Source organism: Prionailurus bengalensis, chromosome C1 (genome assembly GCF_016509475.1).
Source record: "Prionailurus bengalensis isolate Pbe53 chromosome C1, Fcat_Pben_1.1_paternal_pri, whole genome shotgun sequence".
In the NCBI taxonomy this organism is placed as follows: Eukaryota; Metazoa; Chordata; class Mammalia; order Carnivora; family Felidae; genus Prionailurus; species Prionailurus bengalensis.
In genome coordinates this window covers 163,994,075-164,016,294 of record NC_057345.1, presented here as the reverse complement: position 1 = coordinate 164,016,294, position 22,220 = coordinate 163,994,075, and the positions used below count along the sequence as shown (strand labels likewise).

The 22,220-nt window shown below is 37.3% G+C and overlaps 1 protein-coding gene across 2 annotated transcripts in view; it reads left to right on the top strand.

The window, feature by feature from the left end:
- CHN1 (chimerin 1) overlaps nt 1–22,220 on the top strand; it is a 205,797-nt gene that overhangs the window by 74,205 nt on the left and 109,372 nt on the right. The gene's annotated exons all lie outside the window — the stretch shown is intronic.

Below are 22,220 nucleotides of genomic sequence, written 5' to 3'. Positions count from 1 at the left end.
TTGGCTGAAGCAGCTTCTCTTGAGAGCTCTTGGCTCTTTCCTGTCAACTAAACTTTGCCTAGTATTTTGGCTGTTCTTAGCTTATAGTACAGTGCCCAGAAACAAATATTTTCCGTTAACCCTGCAATAAAAACAGAACAGTAATACAGTAGCTTGCTTATCCATTGGGCTTACCTTATGTCACGCCTCGACCCTCATTTAATCTTCTCAGCAACTCTAGGATATATGGTCTGTCACTATCGCCACGTTGCAGATGAGGAAACTGAGGACCTAGTGATTGAATAACTTGACCAAGGTCATACATTTAATAATTTGTGTAGCTGATAACGTGAACCCAAATAATCTGGCTTCAGAGTCTGTGTTCTTACCTACTCTACATTGCTGCCTCTCCAAAGGCCTGAAATATTTACCCGTTGTCTTTGTTCATTCATTCATCTGTTGTTTCGAAAAGACTTAAAAGTAGAAACTTCCAAAGAAAAAGGTCAAAGACATAACAATTTCCTTTGGTAGCCACTAGGAGAGAACAGAAAGATGATGTTATTGCTGTAACATGAGCATGTCGAATGCTTTCTCCAATCACTTATGCCTGTTTGAGTGAGCAGGGACTGTTCTTAATTTCATCCACAAGACTTAATCTTTCTGACAAGGAGAACAATATAATTGAGTACTTTTTCGTACTGAATTCTGGATTAATTGTGTACTTGCAGAATAAAGCTCATTGCATGCGTGGAAATCGGCTTTTTATGGCAAATTATGAAGTGTAAATCCCCCTTCAATTATTTAATTATATTGTTCTTCAGGTTTACATTGTGGCATACAGGGGGAAAAAATCTGGGCTGGGAATTCAGATAGTTATTTTATTACCACTAAATGAACTAAAGACTGATTCGGCATGAATCATACAGAACTTCCTAAAGTCAGTTTTTCCCTCTTTCCACTCATAACATTTTGTAATTCTAGGATTCTGCAGCACCTCATTTCCAAATAGTCTGGTCATCTGTGTGTCTAGGGTAAACGAGTGTACATGTAAAGATTTACAGACCAGAATAACAAAGAAGGAAGGGTGGGGGTGAAGGGGAGACAGGTGTCTGCACAACACTCTTCTTCCTTTCCCCTTTATTGCCATCTGCCCTAAATCCCTTTGAGATCACACAGTAAGTTACAGAACTGAATTTGAGCTCAGTCTTGCCTCATTGCCAGGTTCAGGTACTTTCCATTATGCCATCGTGCCGCTCATCTTCTAGCGTGGCTGTCACTCAGTTTTCACTGAAGGACGTCAGTAAACACCCTAGGGTCAAGGGTTTGCTGTAGAGAAAAGTAGCACCCAAGGCCCTCAAGCTCTACCTCTTTCCCACCCTCTCACCCTCTCTCATGCTACTCCTAACTGTCATTTTTGAATCACTTTCCATCCACTCCAGCCCAGGAAATCCTAGAATAGAGAATAGAGGAGATTAGATTGTTGGGAATGTTTTTCACTCATATGTCTTGGGGAAACCTACAGCCTTCCTTTTGTTATTGAAAATGACCATAAAATTGTCACATGGAAAAGAAATAGTAATGAGTAAAAGCGGTGGTAGTGGGAGTAGGGAATTTGTGAGGACACATTGTGAGTAATTTATATGCTAAAATATGATCTTCCTTGCTTCGAGCTAGGTGTGCAGAAGGGAAGTGTTAAGGAGAATATGAAAATAAGTCGTATTGATGTATCTGATAGTCCCCGTTTCAACTGGTGCTTCTCCCAATTCACATCAGCTTGTTTTGTTTTTAACGTAATGCACTATTTCTTTGGGAACCAGTTTTATAATTTACAGGCATCAGCGTTCATTATGCTTTTACTGCGTTAACCGTGGGCCCTTAGGTTTGGAACACGTCCTTGAACGCAAGTTGCCCCATTGGCACCTTAACCTCATTGTGTCCAAAACTGAACTCACCAGTTTTACTCCCAAATATGCTGTAACATCTATATTCCCTTTGTTAGCTGATGACACTATGATTTAGTCAGTCCATAAGACTGAAACCAAGACATCACTTTTCTTTTTTCTCTTAGCTCTATTTTAAGATGTTTGTAGGCCCCGGCACTACTCCCTTTAGAGGCCCTCCCCTCACATCATAGCAAACGCTATATCCCATATCAGATATATATTTGTTTGGTGTTAAGATTGTTTAGGTTTTTTTATTTTTATTTTTTTTAATTTTTTTTTTTTTAACATTTATTTATTTTTGAGACAGAGAGAGACAGGGCATGAACAGGGGAGGGGCAGAGAGAGAGGGAGACACAGAATCTGAAACGGGCTCCAGGCTCTGAGCTGTCAGCACAGAGCCCGACGCGGGGCTCGAACTCATGGACCGTGAGATCGTGACCTGAGCCGAAGTTGGATGCTCAACCGACTGAGCCACCCAGGCGCCCCTGTTTAGGTTTTTTAAAAAAATTAATGCTTTTAAAATTAACTTTAATTTCGAGTTTACCTTTTGTATTTGGGAGCACACCTTTTTTTTTTTTTTTTTTCCCCTTCGTATTGCATAGCTTTTCATAGACCGGAAAGCCCAAGGTACCGTGCCTGTATTATCTCATGGTTAAGAGGACTTTTCCTTCTTGCTCATCTCACACGGCCGAACCCAACAGTCTTTTATTTTTTCAGGTGTCTCAAATTTTACCCTTCTTTTTGATTTCAAGATTAGTGCAATAACTGCTTGGAAATCTCCTTCCCTCCAGCTTTGTTTCCTTGAATGTGTCTTACACAGTATCATTCATGACCAGTCTTAAAAACTGCTGCAGTAGTCAGCAAAGTTGTGGTGTCGAGTGGGGCACAAGCTTTCAAAGAACATACCTCCCTCCATCGCTGGCATCTCCCCACTACCGTGGAGCCTAATCCTTCACTGATGATCTTTGTGTAGAATGTGAGGTATTACATAGGGGGACTATGTATTGTGTGTGTGCTGTCACAATACCAGCTTTCCCGTAATCAGAAAAGAGATTCCCAGTACACAGCGTGGGAGGTCTTCCGTAGTTAACATCTAACTTTCCTCCTGAGCAGCCTCTTCTCCCATACCCCGTCCCAGCCTGAATTTCAGGCCAGATTTGTCTGGCTTTTTGGCCTTTGCTCATGTTGACCCCTTGGTTCCATAAAAATGATCGTTGCTCAGTGAAAGTTTTTTATACACTGAAGGCATACAGACAGGCATCCACGTGAAGGTAGAATGCTGGCCCAAGCACTAGATTATGTATCGTGAAGCATGAAGTATTTCAAAGTGACTTTGGAGTTTTCTGTGTATCAATGTTGACGACGTTTAGATTAGTTACAGTTTTAATGATATATGGCAAGTGCCACTTATTAAAAAAAATCTAAGATAATTTAAGGAGTTTGATTTGGAAAACATTTGTACGATTTTCATAGTTTTAGAACTAATTGTGTTTTGTTTTTGTTTTTTAATATTTATTTATTTTTGAGACAGGGAGAGGCAGCATGAACGGGGGAGGGTCAGAGAGAGAGGGAGACACAGAATCCGAAACAGGCTTCCGGCTCTGTCTGAGCGGTCAGCACAGAGCCCGACGCGGGGCTCGAATTCATGGACCGCGAGATCGTGACCTGAGCCGAAGTCGGACACGTAACCGACTGAGCCACTCAGGCGCCCCAGAACTAATTCTTTAAAAACATACGTCATTATATAATTTTTTTTACTAGAAGAAAAAAATTAGGTTCAGTGTTGTACATACAGAGTGATAAATGAAAAGGGATAGGACTAGCACATGTTTTATATTGTCCTTTTTATTAAATGTAAACATATACAAATGAATACTTACAAGAAATATAAAAGTTCTTAAATAACATGTTACTATAACTGTTACATGCTCAGCCTGTATTTTAAGAAAAGCCATTGCCTTTGGAGTCTTCTTTGTACTGTATATGCCTCCCCTATTCCTTCCTTTTGCTTCCTGTCCCTCACACTAGCTAACTTACCCTGATTATCATTCCCTACCTTTCTTTAAAAAAAAAAATTTTTTTTTTTAATGTTTATTTTGAGAAAGAATGTGAGCGGGAGAGAGGTGGGGGTAGTTGGGGGGGGGGGGAGACACAGAATTCAAAGCAGCTCCCAGCTCCCAGCTGACTGACACGGGGCTCCAACTCATGAACCACCAGATCAGGACCTGAGCTGAAGTCGGACATTTAATTGACTGAGCCACCCAGGCGCCTCCCGCCCCCCGCTTTTCTCTAAAGGCTTATAATTTATGTTTGTATCCTTACATAATACATTGTTTAGATTTGTTCATTTTTGAACTTCAAGTAAATAGAAAACGTAGTATGTATTCTTCAGTTTTTTTCACTCCACATTGTATTCCTGATATTTCTTCTTACTGTAGAATACGGCTATAATTCATTTATTTTCACTGCTATATAGCCACTAAATAAATACAGTATAATTTGTTTATCCATCCTGTTATCAGTGGACAGGTGGGTGGTTTCTAGTTTGGTGCTGTTAAAAACAGTCCTGCCATGTGTAATAATCTTGTAAATGTCTCCTGGTATACATGAAGATTTTTCTCTAGAATATTTACTTAGATGTAAAATTGCTACTTTTGCTTTATTAAATAATGACAGTTTTTTCCAAAGTAGTTGTGCTGATGTTTATTCCACAACACTGTATGAGAATTCCTGTTGTTTTCCTTTTTGTTTTCACTTAATACCGTCAGACGTTATGTGCGTCTGATGGTATCTGCTGGTTAATTTGAATGTCTCTGATTCCAAATGAGATTGAGAATCTTTTCATGTTTATTTACTATTCACATTTTCTTTTCTGTGAAATGTGCACTCAAACCCCCTGCCCTTTCTTCTTTTGGGTTGCATGGCATTTTCCTGTTGACTCATGAAAGTCCATCTGTTCTGGATACTAATCATTGGGTTCTATATGAATTGAATTTGTCTCCTTCAAGTTTGTGACTTGTCCCTTATTTCTATTTATGGTGTTTTTAAGTTTTAATTTTAGATAAAGTATATTAGCCATTTACATCTAGCGTAATTACTGATATATTTTGGTTTAAATATTTATTTTCTATTTATTTTCTTTTTAACTTAACTGTTTCATGTTTCTTTTTCTTTGTTGATTTATTAGATAAGTCAATTTTTTCTTCCATTTTTTTTCTCCCTGTTAACTTGAGCTATACATTATTTTACTGTTATTTTAATGGTTAAAAGATCAATGATTAAGATTAATGGTTAAACATGTGCCCTGGACTCGTTTATATTTAATATAAATGATGGCTTCTATCACTTTCCCGATACTGCCAGAAAATTAAGTCCCTCTAAATTCCATTTCCCTCCCTCCTACCTTTTGTCTTGTTACTTTTAAATATTTTATTTCTACATGTATCTTAAACCCTACCGTACCTTATTATTGTTTCAACAGAAAACATTTAGTCAGTATTTTTCCATATTTACTCATATTTACCCCCTCATTGTTTTTCATTCTTTCCTGTAGTTTTGTGTTTTCTTAGAATTACCTTCCTTTTGCTTGAAAAACTCTTTTAGTATTTCTCTAACTGTATGTTTATTCAGGATAAATTATTTTCTGACTTTTCTAAAATTATTTTGCTTTCTGAACGAAATTTCTGACTTTTATTTCTCTGAACTTTAGTTTGGACATTTTCTGTTGACCTTTCAGTTTACTAGTCCTGTATTCTACTGTTTTTATCAGCTATTAAATCCATCCATTGAGTTCCTTGTTTCATATACTGTGTTACTTAGGTGCAGAATTTTCTTTCTTTCATTCTTCTTTTTTTAAGGTTCTAATTCTCAGATGAAATTTCCCATATTTTCCAGGATATTCTTGAGTAATGACTTATCAAAACAGTTGTTCGCTGCAAATAATGTAGAATTACATGAGTACTGCACCATGAATTCTTGGAAATAGTGAAATAAGAAGGTGAAAGACTAGTGCAGACTAATATAAGTGATCATATGAAATGATCTTTTAAATATTTGGTATCTGTTTTCTCATTGCCACTGCTGTACCTGCTCAAAAGGGTGCAAACAATTTCTGTATGTAGGTCTAATCCCAACACATTCAAAACTAGTTTTTTCAACAGGTTTATCTGAAAATTACATATTTTTTATGGCATTGATGTGAATGCAAAAAGGTCTTTACTATCTCAACAAATTTATAAATAATATTGTGATCCCCAGTAGCTGTTTATCTTGTCTGCATTAAGTGTACAAGAGGTGAGCCGTTGCTCAACTCTAGGACCTTACTATTATTCTTCCTAAGCTATTCATTTAATGTGGGGCACACTCGCTTGGATTCCATCCAAGAATTTTCTTAGAAATATGAAAACACGTCTTTATATCAATGTTGTGCATTTAATATGGTGTCGGGATTAAAGTTATGCATTACATTGATTTATTGTGCTCTCTGATAACATTGGTTCCCTTTGATATGAAATATCCCTTTTTCTCAGTGGCCTGATGTACTAAATTTGTTCATTTTTACTAACAAGAAATATATAATCTTACGTTTGTATTTTACTAAAACTAGAAAATAACGCTGGAAGAAGAAACATTTAAAATGCTAATTATAGGGGTGATGGGATGGCCTCAGTTGGTTAAGTGGCTGACTTCCGCTCAGGTCAGGATCTCGTGGTTTGTGAGTTTGAGCCCTGGATTGGGCTCTGCACTGACAGTGAGGAGCCTGCTTGGGATTCCCTCTCTCTTTCTCTCTCCTCCCCACCCACCCCCCCCCGCCTTTCTCTCTGCCCTTCTCCCACTTGTGCTTTCTCTTTCAAAATAAATAAACGAACTTAAAAAAATAAATAAAACACTAATGATCTAATCAGGAAACTTTTCAGTTAAAGTATAGGTTGAAAGAGAAGATGGTTAGAGGGAATAAGGAATTGAGATTTTAAAACATCTGTCACAAAATATGATTGCAATTCCCTATTCTCACTGTTGGAATTTTGGAAATAGCTGTAGTAGCTTAGACCTTGACAAACATGAGTTCCAGTTGCCTGACCTTATTATATATATTTAACCTCTCTGAGCTTTAGTTTCCTATTTGTGAAGTGGGAATTCTAATCCCGCACTGGGCTCTGTACTGACAGCCCAGAGTGTAGAGCTTACTTTGGATTCTGTGTCTCATTCTCTCTCTGTCCCTCCCCCACTCGTGCTGTGTCTCTGTCTCTCAAAGATAAGTAAATGTGGGGCCCCTGGTGGCTCAGTCAGTTGAGTGTCCGACTTCGGCTCAGGTCATGATCTTGCAGTCTGTGAGTTCAAGCCCCGTATCGGGCTCTGTGCTGATGGCTCAGAGCCTGGAGCCTGCTTTGGATTCTGTGTCTCCCTCTCTCTCTGCTCCTCCTTGCTCATGCTCTGTCTCTCTCTGTCTCAAAAAAAAAAAAAAAAATTAAAAAAAAATAAGTAAATGTAAACAAAAATTCAAAATAGGTAAACTCTACTGGCTCAAACAATAAATTACTTAAGGAAATACCTCATATAATGAGAAATTTAGAAATGCAATAACATGGATGATCAGTATCCCAGTGATGTTATCAAGGACTTATTATCTTTTTGTTTTTATTCTTGGGCACTCACAACATCAGCTCCAATCTCAGGCTGGCTTTCCTTGTGGTCAAAAGGTGGTTGTCAGGGCATTTAGAGTTGTATGCCTCCTTATTTATGCCTGGCAGGGGAGGACAGGGGAACTTCATTGTTCTCAGGTAGTATGCATCCTTCCTTTAAGGTTGACCAGGCCTCTCCAGGCCTGAGCCAATAATAATATGCAGGGAAATGCTGTACCGATTGCTTGTCTAACCACATGGTTCTAGAGCTGGGAGATAGGGTCAGTCTCTTCTTCAAGATAAGGCTGGAGAGGAAGTCTGGATGACCAAACAAAATCTCGGTTTCTTTTCTTGTTTTATTTTATTAAAAAAATTTTTTTTAAATGTTTATTCATTTTTGAGAGAGAGACAGCATTAGTGGGGGAAGGGCAGAGAGAGAAAGGGAGGCACAGGATCCGAAGCAGGCTCCAGGCTCTGAGCTGTCAGCAGAGAACCCGATGGGGGTTTGAACTCACAAACTGTGAGATCACAACTTGAGCCAAAGTTGGAAGCCCAATAGACTGAGCCACCCAGGTGCCCCTCTTTTCTTGTATTAAAAGAAGGAAGAAGGTAGAGTGGGGAGAGAAAATGGATACATAATCCAAGTTACATAATAGGACATAATAGGTATTCATTAAAGTAGTTTCCTTGTTAGAAAGTGAAGATCATTCTATGATATAGTTCTTCAAATTTTTCCATCCTGATCAGTCTCTTATTAAAGTAGTATATCCAATTTTAGCTTTGGTAAATAGTAAGAAAATATGGTATTAGCTCCAAAGAAAGCTTTATATACGGCCAGGCACCAGAGTTTTGTAAATTCTGTTTTAATGATGTTCTGTTGGCTATACTGTTTTCAAAATTAAAAAATATATATTTTCCAAACTGACTTTAAAATCAGTATTTTAAAGGTGATTGGAAAACCTAATTATGTTAATATATAATTTTAGCACAGTGAAATCCATCATACTTTGACTAATATATACCTTAAAATATTTATCCCTGGTGTGTCACAGATGCATCAAGGCCTTTTGTTGGGGGCGTGGTCTTCATTGTGAAACTGGGGAATTAAAATAATCCTTCAGATAACCGGATATTCAAAAACAGTAGCATTTTTTGAGTTTCTGTATTCTGCCAGTGCTATTTACATGGGTCAAGAAGGAAGACATTTAAGTTGGCTCTTAAAGGTAGACTAGAAGTTTGCCAGGTAGAAGAATAGGATGTGACGAAAAACAAGCATTTGGGGAAGATCAGCCAAGGAAGTAATATATAGAACAGCGTGGAACATTTGGTGTATGGCAGGTTGCTAGGGCTTGGGGGTGCAGGAAGTTTGAGCAAGAAGTGTGCCAGGGAAGCCTGGTATTTCATGCTTAAGAATTTGGACTTTATCTGAAGGAAATGGGAGTCGCTGAAGACTTTTAATAGAAGAGGGTGATGATTATATTTGTAATTTGGAAGGGTCATTGTGAGAGCAATAAGAATAATGAGTGGAAAGTGTGGTGGGACTTAAGTTTTCCCAGAATCATTTCGGTCATTAATTTAGTAAGTATTTTTCCTTTGGCTACTGAAAACTGACCTTTGAAAGGGTTTCTAGAGGGGCGCCTGGCGGGCTCAGTCAGTGGAGTGTGCATCTTGTGATCTCAGGGTTGTGAGTTCAAGCCCCACATTGGGTGTGGAGCTTATTTAAAATAAAAACAAAAAACCAAAATAAAAGGGTTTCTAGATATCTTATAGATTTTTGAAAGGCTTGTTTTGAGGAGAAATGTTAACTACAGATTTGGCATCTCCAAAGACATTTCTTTTGAGTCTGACTCATTTTAGCTTCTCTAAATTGGGAGAAGAGCGAGATGACGTATGTGCAAGAGTCTTGATAATCCCCAAATTCTGTATCTGGATATTCCAGAGAATGCTTTATACCCACAGTTCTTGCACTTTCCTGTTAGTTCTGTGCTGACCATTAAGATAAGAATTATTTAGAAAAACTTTTGATAATGGGGAACAAATGAGAATTTAAAAACTGAGAAAGCCATTATAACTATGTTTGAACATACGTATTGTATTTTCTTTTAAAAACATTTTATCCGATAAATATTGAAATATGGATTCATCTATGTTAATCTGAAAAATGAAATTCATTTTTCGTATATGTATGATATTACACTGCTTAAGTAAAATTGCGTATCTGTTAGGTATAAATGTAAGCAGAGAGATGTGTGAACCTTTCTGGGGTGCCTGGGCGGCTCAGTCAGTTAAGCATCCGACTCTTGATTTCGGCTCAGGTCATGATCCATCCCAGAGTCATTGGTCAAGCCTCTGTGTTGAGCATGGAGCCTGCTTAAGATTCTCTCTCTTTCTCTCTCCCTCTCCCTCTCTCTCTCTCTCTCTCTCTCAAATTAAGTAAATAAATATAAACAAATAAAACAACCTTTTTGAGTTGCCTGATTTTGTTTTTACAATGCCTGTATATCCCTTTTACAGTCACACACACAAAATTCAGTAGTGTTACTTTCATTTTGGGAAAAATCGGAGATACTAGTTGCAGCCTTGGGTCAAAATGGAAGGTAATGAGTCCCAAATCTCTGAAGGTTTCACTCTCAATGGAATGTATCAGCTTATTTAAATAATTGGTCAGGAGAGGAATTGGTCAGCTTTGGGGGTAAGAGGGAAATTCTAGAAGATGGTGTTCTAGAGTTCAGGGTCTGTGGAACAGGGGAATCTTGGCCAACATTGACAGCACTCTTCTCTACTATGGCGATCACTTTGAGGAACCATGTGAGCGTCTTGCCATTAAACACAATCAACTGGATTTCTTTCTTACAGTGCTTCTCAGAGCCTGTGAGTATTGCTTAAGAACTAGATTGCATTTCCCAAATTCATTTGGTTATGAGACCCTCTTCATGAAATCTCTCTGTGGAACACACTTTGAGAAATATTCCAGTAAATATTTGATTTACTCAGTTTCTCTTGTTTTGGACTCCACGCTCACCAAGCACTCTGATTAAATGGCTTTTCAAGTGATCTGTCTACAGGGAGAGAAAACTTTAAATACATAGTTTCAGTATTAAGAGCCTTTGATATATTTCTCATTTTCAGTTAACAAATTATAATTAAAAGCTGAGAGTAGAGGAGATAAAAAGAAGGGGAAAAAATCTACCAGGTTTCTTCTGTTTGGTGAGTTCAGATTGACACCCACCCCATTTTTTTCTCTTTCTCATACCCCTTTTGGATAAATGAGCCTAAATGACTTCTTGCTAAAGTATGAAGCTGATAGAGAAAAAAAGTTCAGGGCTAATTGACTCACTGATTTGTTTTCTTTCTGTTTTCTGGTTGTTGTTGTCGTTGTTGTTGTTGTTTTCCTGGACCGAGAAAGATTTACCTCCTGTCCAAAGAGTGTTCTGAAACTTCTACCTATAGCAACCAAGGAGTTTCTATGTATTACAGATTGCAACTCCCCCCCCCCCCAATTTTATTTACAGACGTGGCCTTTGCATGTTCTTACATCTTACTCTTTTTTTAAAACCATTTAAAAATTATATTAACACACCAGTTCACCCATTTAGGGTGTACAATTCAGTGTGCTTTACTGCATTCACAAAGTTATGCAACGTAGTCAGTTTTAGAACCTTTAATCACCCTAAAAAGAAACTCCATACCCATTTGTAGTCTCTTCTCCCTTATTCTGAACCTTTCTAGCCTCAGGGAACCATTGGCCTACTTTTGTCTCTATAGATATATACATCCCGGGTATTTCATAAATAATACTTTTTTTGTGTGAATGACTTCTTCCCTTAGCATGTTTTCAAGGTTATCTGTGTTGTCACATGTGTCACCACTTTATTCCTTTTTATTAACCTAATGTTGGAAGAATATTCCAATGCATGGATATATACCACATTTTGTTTCTCTGCTTAACAGTTGATGGACATTGGAGTTGTTTCCACTTTTGGGCTATTAAGAATAACATTGTTGGGGCACCTGGGTGGCTCAGCCAGTTAAGTGTCTGACTTCGGCTCGGGTCATGATCTCGCGGTTCGTGAGTTTGAGCCCCGCGTGGGGCTCTGTGCTGACAGCTCGGAGCCTGGAGCCTGCTTTGGATTCTGTCCGTCTGTCTGTCTCTCTCAAAAATAAGTAAAACATTTAAAAAAAAAAAAAAAAAAGAATCACATTGTTGTAAATAATGCCAGTATGAATAATGCTGGGTATAGGTTTTTGTGTAGATACATACATTTTCATTTCTCTTGGGTACATACCTAGGAGTGAAATTGCTAGATCACATTGTGGCCCTGTGTTTAACATTTTAAGAACCTGCCAAATTTTTTCCCAAAGTAGTTTTACCGTTTTACAATCCCACCCGTGGTGTATGAGGGTTCCAGTGTTCCACTCCTTGCCAACGCTGGTTATTATGTCTTTGATTTAAACAGGAGGTATGACATCCTAATGGGTGTAACGGGGTACCACATTGTGGTTTTGATTTGTACCTTACTCTTGAATGGTACTTCATTTCTCATATTTTTCTGCTCGGTATGGTTTTTATTCACTAGTATACGGCCTATTCAAGCTTTAGTTCCCATCTCAAAAATACGCATACATTGCAGTGGATTTAAAACTGAAGGTAGAGAAATCAAAAAAGCTGATTTCAGGATATTTTTGGGTTTTGTATTCTTCAGGCACAACATAAGGCAAATTCCACTGAGCATTTCATTTAGGGTGGAGTTGAATTTCAAGTACAGTTTGGGGCTTATTGACAGGAACTTTGATATGAGAGAGAGAACTCTGACTCTGATTGCTTTCTTTGTAAAAGGAAACTGGAATCTGATTTATGTATCTGCTTTAAGGTGCGCTAGAAAACCTACCAGGTTCTCTTAATTTAAGATCTGTTCCTTGGTAACCACATACAGTCCCAGAATGTGTTGATAATGCGCCTCCTTTCCTGCGAATGATTTGGCATATATAAATATCTTCTTAATGGATTAACAGTGTTACAAATATATTAAGAGTTAACATTTACTAAGTATTTCCTGTGTCAGGCAGGCGCTATGGTAAATGCTTTATGTGCATTATCTTTTAATATTTTCTATTACTGTTTCATATTTTTTATATTTATTTTTGAGAGAGAGAGAGAGAGAGAGAGAGAGAGAGAGAATGTGAGTGGGGGAGGGGCAGAGAGAGAGGGAGACACAGAATCTGAAGCAGGCTCCAGGCTCCCAGCTGTCAGCACAGAACCCGATGCGGGGCTTGAGTCCACGAACCGGGAGATCATGACCTCAGCCAAGACACTTAACCGACTGAGCCTAATACTTTTTCATACCTAATACTTTTTCATACCGTGGCACCCAATGAAAATTATGGTGTACCATGATACACTAAAGTAAATGTACCATATTTACCTTACTGTGGCCAGATGTGACCAACCCAAGGGCCTCAGCCGCATCATACCTTTCTGGCCTCTGAAAAGGCTGGACTTTTTTTTTTTTTTTTTTAATGTTTATTTGTTTTTGAGACAGAGAGGGACAGAGCGCAAGTGGGGAGGGGGCAGAGAGAGAGGGAGACAGAATCTGAAGCAGGCTCCAGGCTCCCAGCTGTCTTCAGAGAGCCCGACTTGGGGTTTGAACTCACAAACCACAAGATCTTGACCTGAGCTGAAGTTAGACACTTAACCGACTGAGCCATCCAGGCGCCCCAAGGCTGGACATTTTTGATATCTTATGACCTGCAACCTCTATTAATGGCATACAGGTTGAAAAACTCAGTTTTATCTATGAAATAAGCCCATTTGGTAGATAGTATATTTTCTGAATTTTACAGATAAAGAAACCAAGGCTTATCTTGCTAAAGAACAAAAAGCTAAGAAATAGAGGATATAACTTGTTAAAAACAGCATCCAAAATAACAATAAACCATGCAGCACTTTCTCTAAGCTGACAAAGGGTGTGGCATAAAACTAAACTCTTAGCTTTTGAATTAATGAATTTTTAATAAAGATTTTTTTAAGGACATTTCTTTTTTTAATGTTTATTATTTTGAGAGAGAGAGAGAGAGAGAGAGAGAGCGAGCGAGCAGGGGAGGGGCAGAGAGAGAGGGAGACACAGAATCTGAAGCAGGCTCCAGGCTCTGAGCCACCAGCACAGAACCCAGTGTGGGGCTTGAACTCACAAATCTCGAGATCATGACCTGAGCCAAAGTCAGATGCTTAACTCACTGAGCCATCCAGGTGCCCCTTTAATAAAGACTTTTAAGTGAACACATTGCCTTTTTTTTTATAAAGCCTACCAACCTTGTTTAAAGCCTTTTAGGATAAGACTTATTCTAATCCTCAAGGGTTAACTTTTCACCACGACACCCCCCTCAAAAAAAGAAAAAGAAAAAACCAAATTAAGTATATATAAAGTTTAATTACTTAGGCTAAAATTTTTAATATAAAATCATTTGGTCATCATTTGTGCTTATAAAAATAATTTTGTAATGAGCTTGGGTAAAGAAAAATGGCAAGTTATCTATTAAAATAATACCTATTTGTATTTATGTAATTTGTTATATCTATTATGATTATGAAACCAATACATGGATGTGGTTAAAAAAATTTTTTTAAGTAAGAGAAATTTATACAGTGGTAAATTACATTACTTTCCCAGCATATTCTTCTGGTTCCACTCCTTAGAGATTATGTCATTCACAATTAGTTGTCTATCCTTCCAGAAATTCGTCATGCATAAAATATACATGTTTTTCTGATAGGTATACATTATATTTTATGATCTTTTACATATGCATATATTTTTATGTAAAAAAAAATACTGTATTTTATTTTAAGTGATCATTATTAGAGAGTGGCTAACCATAGCCGTAAAGATCACATCGAGTCTTTGCAGAGGCCTGCCCTCTTGTCTGTCCAGTGAAAAAGTTGTGGAATAAACAGTTAATGTCTCACAAAAGCCATCACTACCTTGTTTATTTAGTTTTAGCTGATGGTTGGTAATTTAAGAACATGTTGGGCTAGAGTTCGTGAATTTAGCTTCAGTTCCTACGATGAGGGTTGATGATTGGTGATAAAATGGACCAGATGACAAAATGGGGCTCTTCTGTATCATGTGCGATTGTGATTTATTTTGGCTTTGGGTTTGGAATGCTAAGATTCTGTTGAGGAAGAAATTCCTGTGAGAATGTGTTTTATCTTTACAAAGATGAAGATTTAGCATGAAGAAACGATTACTACTGTGTTAGAAAATGATAAAATTCGTTGAAGTAAAAAATGTAATTTGCTGGTGATTGAAAAAACCAGTAACTCTTAATTGAATCTCAGAGCATTAGGTTGACTCTTAAAAGTGAACTCAGCCAGAGTTTCTGATTAAAGTCAGAGAATTACAGTAGATACTGGTAAAGGGGCTTTCACATTTTTTAAATATGAAAATTGGTTGAAAGCTTTTTTTCATGTATAGGAAGAAAGATCAAAAGGAACCGGGGAAAGATTATGCTGCTGGTAGGCGTTGACGTGTAATGTACTATGTGTTCTTTTGATCTGATAGCTCATGATAGGTTTAGTTGGTTACCATGGTTTCATTTCATTTCCCGCAAACCTTGTGCTATTTGGAATAAGTGGAAAATAATGTTCTGCAGAATAATTTTTCAAAAATGTTGTCCTGCTTCTCTTAGTTAAGATTATGATCACTTTTTGGAAATTTTCTGGATATAAGAGTAGGTGATAAATCACATGACAACAATAGAATTTAGAAGTCTTACAAGATCAGAAAATTGATACTGATAAAGAGGATAGGATAATTTACTTAAACATGTAATACCATGTTATCAGGGCCATGAGCTTTTAAAAAAATATTCCAGTTTATATGAAGTAACTTCAGGTCAAATATGCTTTAATAAAACAAACTATAGAAAATAATTGATATGACCCAGTAAGGAGTGGTTAGTTGAAAGCATTCCTTACTTGAAAACAGTAGATGGGGTGCCTGGGTGGCTCTTGGTTTTGGTTCAGGTCATGGTCTCAGGGTTCATGAGATTCTTGGGATTCTCTCTCTTCCTTCTCTCTCTGTCCCCCACCCCTCAACTATACATGCACTCACTTGCACACACACACTCTCTCTCAAATAAATAAACTTAAAGGAAAAGGTAGATGTGTTCCTAAAAATGGGCTGCAAATTGAACCATATTGTAAATGCACACGAGAACTAGCTGTTTAGACATTTGTTTTTTCCCAACACGTATACGATACAGAAAACATTAAAAATGTAGAAAAGCAAAAAATAACCTTTTAATGTCACTTCCCAAAGATCATCACTGTTAAAAGTTGTGGTGTATGAAATTCTGGTACTTGCCAGGGTTTCATAAATCATAAAATAATCATATAATGGTTATATGATTTATATAATGACTGAATGGTTTCATGTCAAGTACACTATTTTATGGTATATTTCTTCAGTTAGCAGTACATCAGGAACATTTTCCATGTCAATAAATATACGATAAGTTTGCTATTTGAATTAATTTTTCATAAGGTAAAGTTTCACCCCCTCGTTTTTTATTTTCACTTATTATATTTACTTATTTAAATTTGGGTCCATCATAGACGTTTTTTTATTAATGTGCACTGTAGAAAATACGTAAAATGCATAAAAGTAGGAAAAGAAAAATATTACCTTTATAGTCTCGCTGTCCTCCAAATAAATAGTATTTTTATCCTTTTTCAGAAGTATTTTTTGTTGTTGCTTTGTTTTCGAAAAGTTGTTCTGATACCCTTCTGGGTGGCGGGGACGCAAGGCTGAACACAACAAATAAGATCCCTGGCCTTGTGGAGCTTGTCAGGTAGTGAGAGGATTCAGTTTAACGCAGTTGGCTCACAAATGTATAGTTAAAACCGGAGGTGAGTGCTGTGGAGGGCAAGTGCAGGGTGCCGTGACTGTATGAAGAATCTGATCCAAGTCCGTGGAATTGCAGTCATGGAAGGCCCTTCTGAGAAGGCAAGCCTGATGTGAGAGCTGAAGGCTATGTTCAAGTGAACTAAGGTAAAAGAGCAGGAGGGTGGGGAGAGAAAGACGGGGCAGAAGGAGTCTCCTGTGGTTCTGTGGCAAGGAGGGCAGAGAGGGAGCTTCGAGAGTGAAGGCATGAGGCTGCCTGATCTGCTTCCTCTCCGCCATATGAAGGAGTTTGCTCTTTATCCCGAGAGTCGTGGGGAACTGGACCAAGTTTTAAGCTGGGCTGTCATATGGCCCAAGTTTGAATTTCTTTTTGGATTCAGTAGGAAAAACAGCCAAAGGGGATCACTAGTTCAGGCAACACAAGCAAGTTACTTGTTATATTGTCTCTTTGTGACCTGTTCATTGCCCTATTAATTCTTTATTATGCATGCAAACATTTATTGTATTTATTGTGTGTGCTTTCTCTATTTTTCTTGCTTTGTAAACATTTTTTAAAGTTTATTTATTTATTTATTTATTTAGAGAGAGAGAGAGAGAAAGGGTCAAAGAGACAGGGAGAGAGAATCCCAAGCAAGCTCCACACTATCAGCGTGTAGCCTGACACGGGGCTCGGTTGCACGAACCATGTGATTATGACCTGAACTGAAATCAGAGTGAGATGCCTAACCGGCCGAGCCACCCAGGCTCCCCTTTCTTGGTTCTGACACGAAATTATTTTAATTGTACATGGTCATATTTTCAGTGAATCTTTTTCTGAATGACTTACTCCACTTTTTTTTAGTGGAAAGTACTAACTCTATAAGGTATTTGATAGTTAAACTGGTTCTCTTCTGGATTTTATGGTGTATTGTATACATTTAACTTTTTAATTGCCCGCTAACTTATTTTGATATCAATGAGGTACATGTTTCCCAAACTGTATTCTAGCTAATACTTTCTTTAAGATATGAATAAGTCAGAGAAGTAAGGTAAAATAAATTCAGAAATTGGTGTATACTATATCCCTGGCTAGAAGATTTTAAGGTTCTGAGAAGTCTTAGAGTAAAGCAAAATGAACATATGCATACAAAACAATAGTTTATTCAACTTTTGTATTTTCCTAATTTTTAACCACAGATAGCACTTACTGACATCTCAGAATACCATAGATAATCCTAAGTAAATTTATTTGCTAATTGTGGTTCAAATTCTAAGTAGTACTTTCTTTCGTGGTTGTTGGGGATCATTCTGAACATCATACTGACTGTGGTACTATGGAGCTTCACAAGCTTCTCAAAATTGAATTTATTTTAATATCCTTTTTTTTAATGTTTATTTTATTTTTGAGAAAGAGAGAGACAGAGCATGAGCAGGAGAAGGGCAGAGAGAGAGGAAGACACAGAATCTGAAGCAGGCTCCAGGCTCTGAGCTCTCAGCACAGAGCTCAACACGGGGCTTGAACTCGTGAATCTCGAGATCATGATCTGAGTTAAAGCCAGACATATAACTGACCGAGCCACCCAGGTGCCCCTGAATTTATTTTAACTATCCTTAAACCTTAGTCAGAAAGACATGGTTAGTCATGTAAATCAGGTACTGGTTTTTTTCTGTAAAGGATCCAATAGTAAATATTAAAGTCTTTACAGGTCAATTGAGAGTATTTTGTTATGTAGATACTTATTTAGCCATTTAAAAATGTAGCCATTTAAAAATATAAAATCCATTTTTAGCTTATTAGCCACGCAAAAACACGTTAAGAGCCTGGATTTAGCCAGTGAGCTATATTGCTGGCCCCTGATGCAGACTGCTCTCTGTATTATCGTCACTACATTTGGCCAATTTTTGGCCTCCTTGTGCATTCTAGAGTTGACACATACTGGGTCAGGGCCTCAAGGAGAAGATACTTACAGGATGTTAATGTTTTTACTTTCACTTTGCTTTTGTTGTTCAAATGTAATTTCTATTATTTTTATCAGTGATTTTAACACGTTAAGTTTTTATCAGTGATTTTAAAACCAAGTAACAGTAATTTGAAAACTCATCCAAACCATGACTCTCTAATTTGTAATACACCATGTGTGTTCTCTCCTGTGGCCCTACCTTTTCAGCTGCCAAAATTTTTTCCGCTGCTAGGCCTCCTGTAACACTTTTTCATGCAAAAAGATCCTCCTGGCTTAAATGCTCATTTGGAAAGAAATGAGAAAAATAGCAACAAGTGTGGGAGCCTAGGAGGCAAAGGACCCTGTCCCACTGACAAGCCAAGAAGTTTAAAAGTTCTGACTCCCTGGAAATTTCTTGAGAATTTGATTCCAGCAAAATAAATTATGATTTTTACCATATTATTATAACAGACAAAACGAAAGCATATTTTGGGGTGGTAATATTCAGATAGTGAAAAATATTGTAGGGACTTCCTGTTTATATGTTACTTTGGCTCTTACTTTGTTACTGTTGTAGAATTCTTAGACAAGGCTCAGTAGTGGCAGCTGCTGGAAGAAAGTTTTTCATAGTATTACTTTTTAAAAATTTTATATTATACTCAGGAAAACATAACCTCATATAAGAGAATCCCCCAAATACCAGAAACAAAAGTGGACTATCTGTGCAGCGAGGACTGAGAATTGGGCTTAGGTTTGACTGTAAGTTACTGAGTAAGAAGCGTATTATACAGAATAGATGTGTTTTTTCCTCCCACATTCCAGAAATCTGGAGGTATTTCAAGGCTGGTGTGGCCCTTTTTAACAAGGTAAGGGATACAGACTAGCTCCATCCTGTTGCTTTCCCGTGTGTGGCTTCCAAGTTTATCTCACGTGACACCAGACTTCACATCCACATTCCCGCTGAGAAGGCAGAAGGGGTGAAAATTCATACCACTTTCACTTCTCATCGGTTGCTCCTGAAAGCAAGGCAAGGGAAGCTGAGAGATGTGGTCTGCAGTGTAGGGAGCCAGGTTCACACCTGAAGAGTGAGGGTCTGTTATGGAGGAAGATAATGGAAGATCGTCAGTAGCCTTTGATGCAGAAGCAAAAGATGAGTTTTTGTCAGATTTGGTCTTAAAGGCACATTATTCATTTTGGGAAATATGAAAAGCTGGGTTTTCTTTCCTTGCTCCTCCCCTACCCTTTTCACCACACACATCTCCTTTTGTTGATAGTCCTAGAAGAGAATACTTTGTGATCAGTTCAGAGAAGCCTGGTCTCTACCTTGCCAGAGCTATCATCTAGTAAGCTTTCAGTTCTACTGTGATTATTTTTGTATTTTTATCAAGTTATGGGTTTTTTTCTTTCCAAAATAGAAGTACATAACACTTCTAGATAGCCACTAGATAGGTCGATGAAACTTTTCATTGCTTTATGAACTACTATGGGAGATGAAGCTGAGCTTTGGAGTGTTTTATTTTTTTTTTAATTCTTGTGCCAATAGCACTAACATATTTTAGAAATGTCTGGGGAAAAAATTCACATAGGTATATGTATATCATACACACACACACACACACACACACACACACACACACTTACCGCCCCACATATACCCAGATTTCTTTCTCTAAAGATAATTTTGCCATGATCCTTAGACAAATACCAGTCTTTCTTCACTTATCCTGCCAGTTGTCCAAGGCTAGGCTTCTCCTCTGCCAATATACAAAAGAATGAATGCGTGTTCTCTCAGATTATAATGTATAAAGTAATAAAAATGCAGTAAGTGTACAAAGTGATTAAAATATTTTTTTCAGGAAAAACTGTCTATTCTCTAAATTTCAGTGGATTTCAGAAACTGGAACATCCATTTGGAATAAGAAAGATTCTTTGAATAAGTACAAAGTTCCAAATAATTCTCCAACTTTCTGTAGTCAGATTTTGCCAGAACACAGATTTCAGAATTTCATAACACACCAATTTTAGAATTTGCCAGAATATATTGATAGAAAATGGGAAAGGAAAATATCTTCTCTGTTTCCTTCTTCACTCCCCTATTCTTTCATATTTATTTATAAGCCATTTTACTAAAGTATATACGTGATTTGAATATTGACATGGTGCAGATTAAGTATGATTTATACCATTATGCGATACATGTATGTATGTGTGTATACATGCATATACGTATATGTGTATGCACACATATATGTATGTACATATAGACATGTATATGTATATATGTATGTACATACATGTGTGTGTGTGTGTGTGTATATATATATATATATATATATATATATATATATATATATGGTGGTGACATACTTTAAAATTTAGCTAGTTGAGTGCTTGCTTCAGCAGCACATACACTAAAATTTGACTAGTTCAGCCTGACATTTGATCAACAAATAATGAGTTTTGACGATTTACTGATGAGCAGAATTAAGTACAGTGATGTTAGAAGCAGGTACATATTAAATTCCTGCACCGATCTAATTAAACTGCCCTCCTTGCCCCAGCCAAATGTCACCTTCCAACAAAGGTTAGGAAGAGATGACAAGTAGGTGACATTATGTCTTGAAAACAGAAAGAAATCAAATTTGTACTTATGACTGGGAAGAAGGAAGAGAACATGGATGAAGATGTGAAGAAACGAGGTTTGTGGTTTTTTCCCTTACAAACTTAATCTTTGTTATATTCAATAGACAGAGAAGTTAAGGAGTTATGTAGCAGATCCAGTTCTATCTCAGGAATATAAACTAGGTTATTTATACTCCATTGGGGTGAAATCTATCTATCTATCTACCTATCTATCTATCTATCTATCTCATATATCCTACATAAAGGAGCATGGTGGTTTTTTTTTTAATTTTAGATTTGGCTTTAATGACTTCTTAATTTTTAAATTTTCCAACTTCTATGAGTAAAAAAATATTGCAGTCAAAAATAGTTAAGGACTTCATAAATGTCCTTCATAAAGCATTTGTGGATGTAGCTTTAGAGTTGATTTAATTAATTGGTGAAGCCTTTTGTTTTCGCCTTGTATCGGAAATGTTCCAGTGTCTGGATTTTGGTCACATTCATTTCTGTCTTCTACTGACTGAAGATAAAATACATATTCAGCCTTCCACAGTCAATAAAAAGAAACAATTTCCATGAATTGCTTTGAGGGGAAAATGGAAACTCTGCATGTATACTCAATAATTATAGTAGAATGTTTCAGATTTCAGAAACTTTGTATTTTTCAAATAGGCACATGTACATTATATCGGTTAAGAATAACTTCTAGGGGCGCCTGGGTGCTCAGTTGGTTAAGCGACCGACTTCGGCTCAGGTCACGATCTCACAGTTCGTGAGTTTGAGCCCCGCGTCGGGCTGTGTGCTGACAGCTCAGAGCCTGGAGCCTGCTTCGGATTCTGTGTCTCTCCCCCACCCCCCCACCGGCTCTCTCCCCATCCCATGCTCATGCTCTGTCTCTTTCTGTCTCTCAATAATAAATAAACGTTAAAAAAATTTTTTTAAGAATAATAACTTCTGTTGTCTTGTATGAAGAAATATTTTGGGATTTACTTAAGAAAGAGAGTTATTTGTCTCAGTGGAGTATCTTTTTAGCAATCATAATTTATACCCTCATTTTTCTGAACTACATGTATAGACACATACATGTGTTTTTAAACTCTCTTAATTTTCAGATGTAGAGTACATTATTGCTTACTTTGTGCACATTGTTGTACATCGGTTCTATAGAACTCTTTCATCTTGCATAACTAAAACTCTGTACCCACCTAACGATGACTCTCCCTTTCTTCCTTC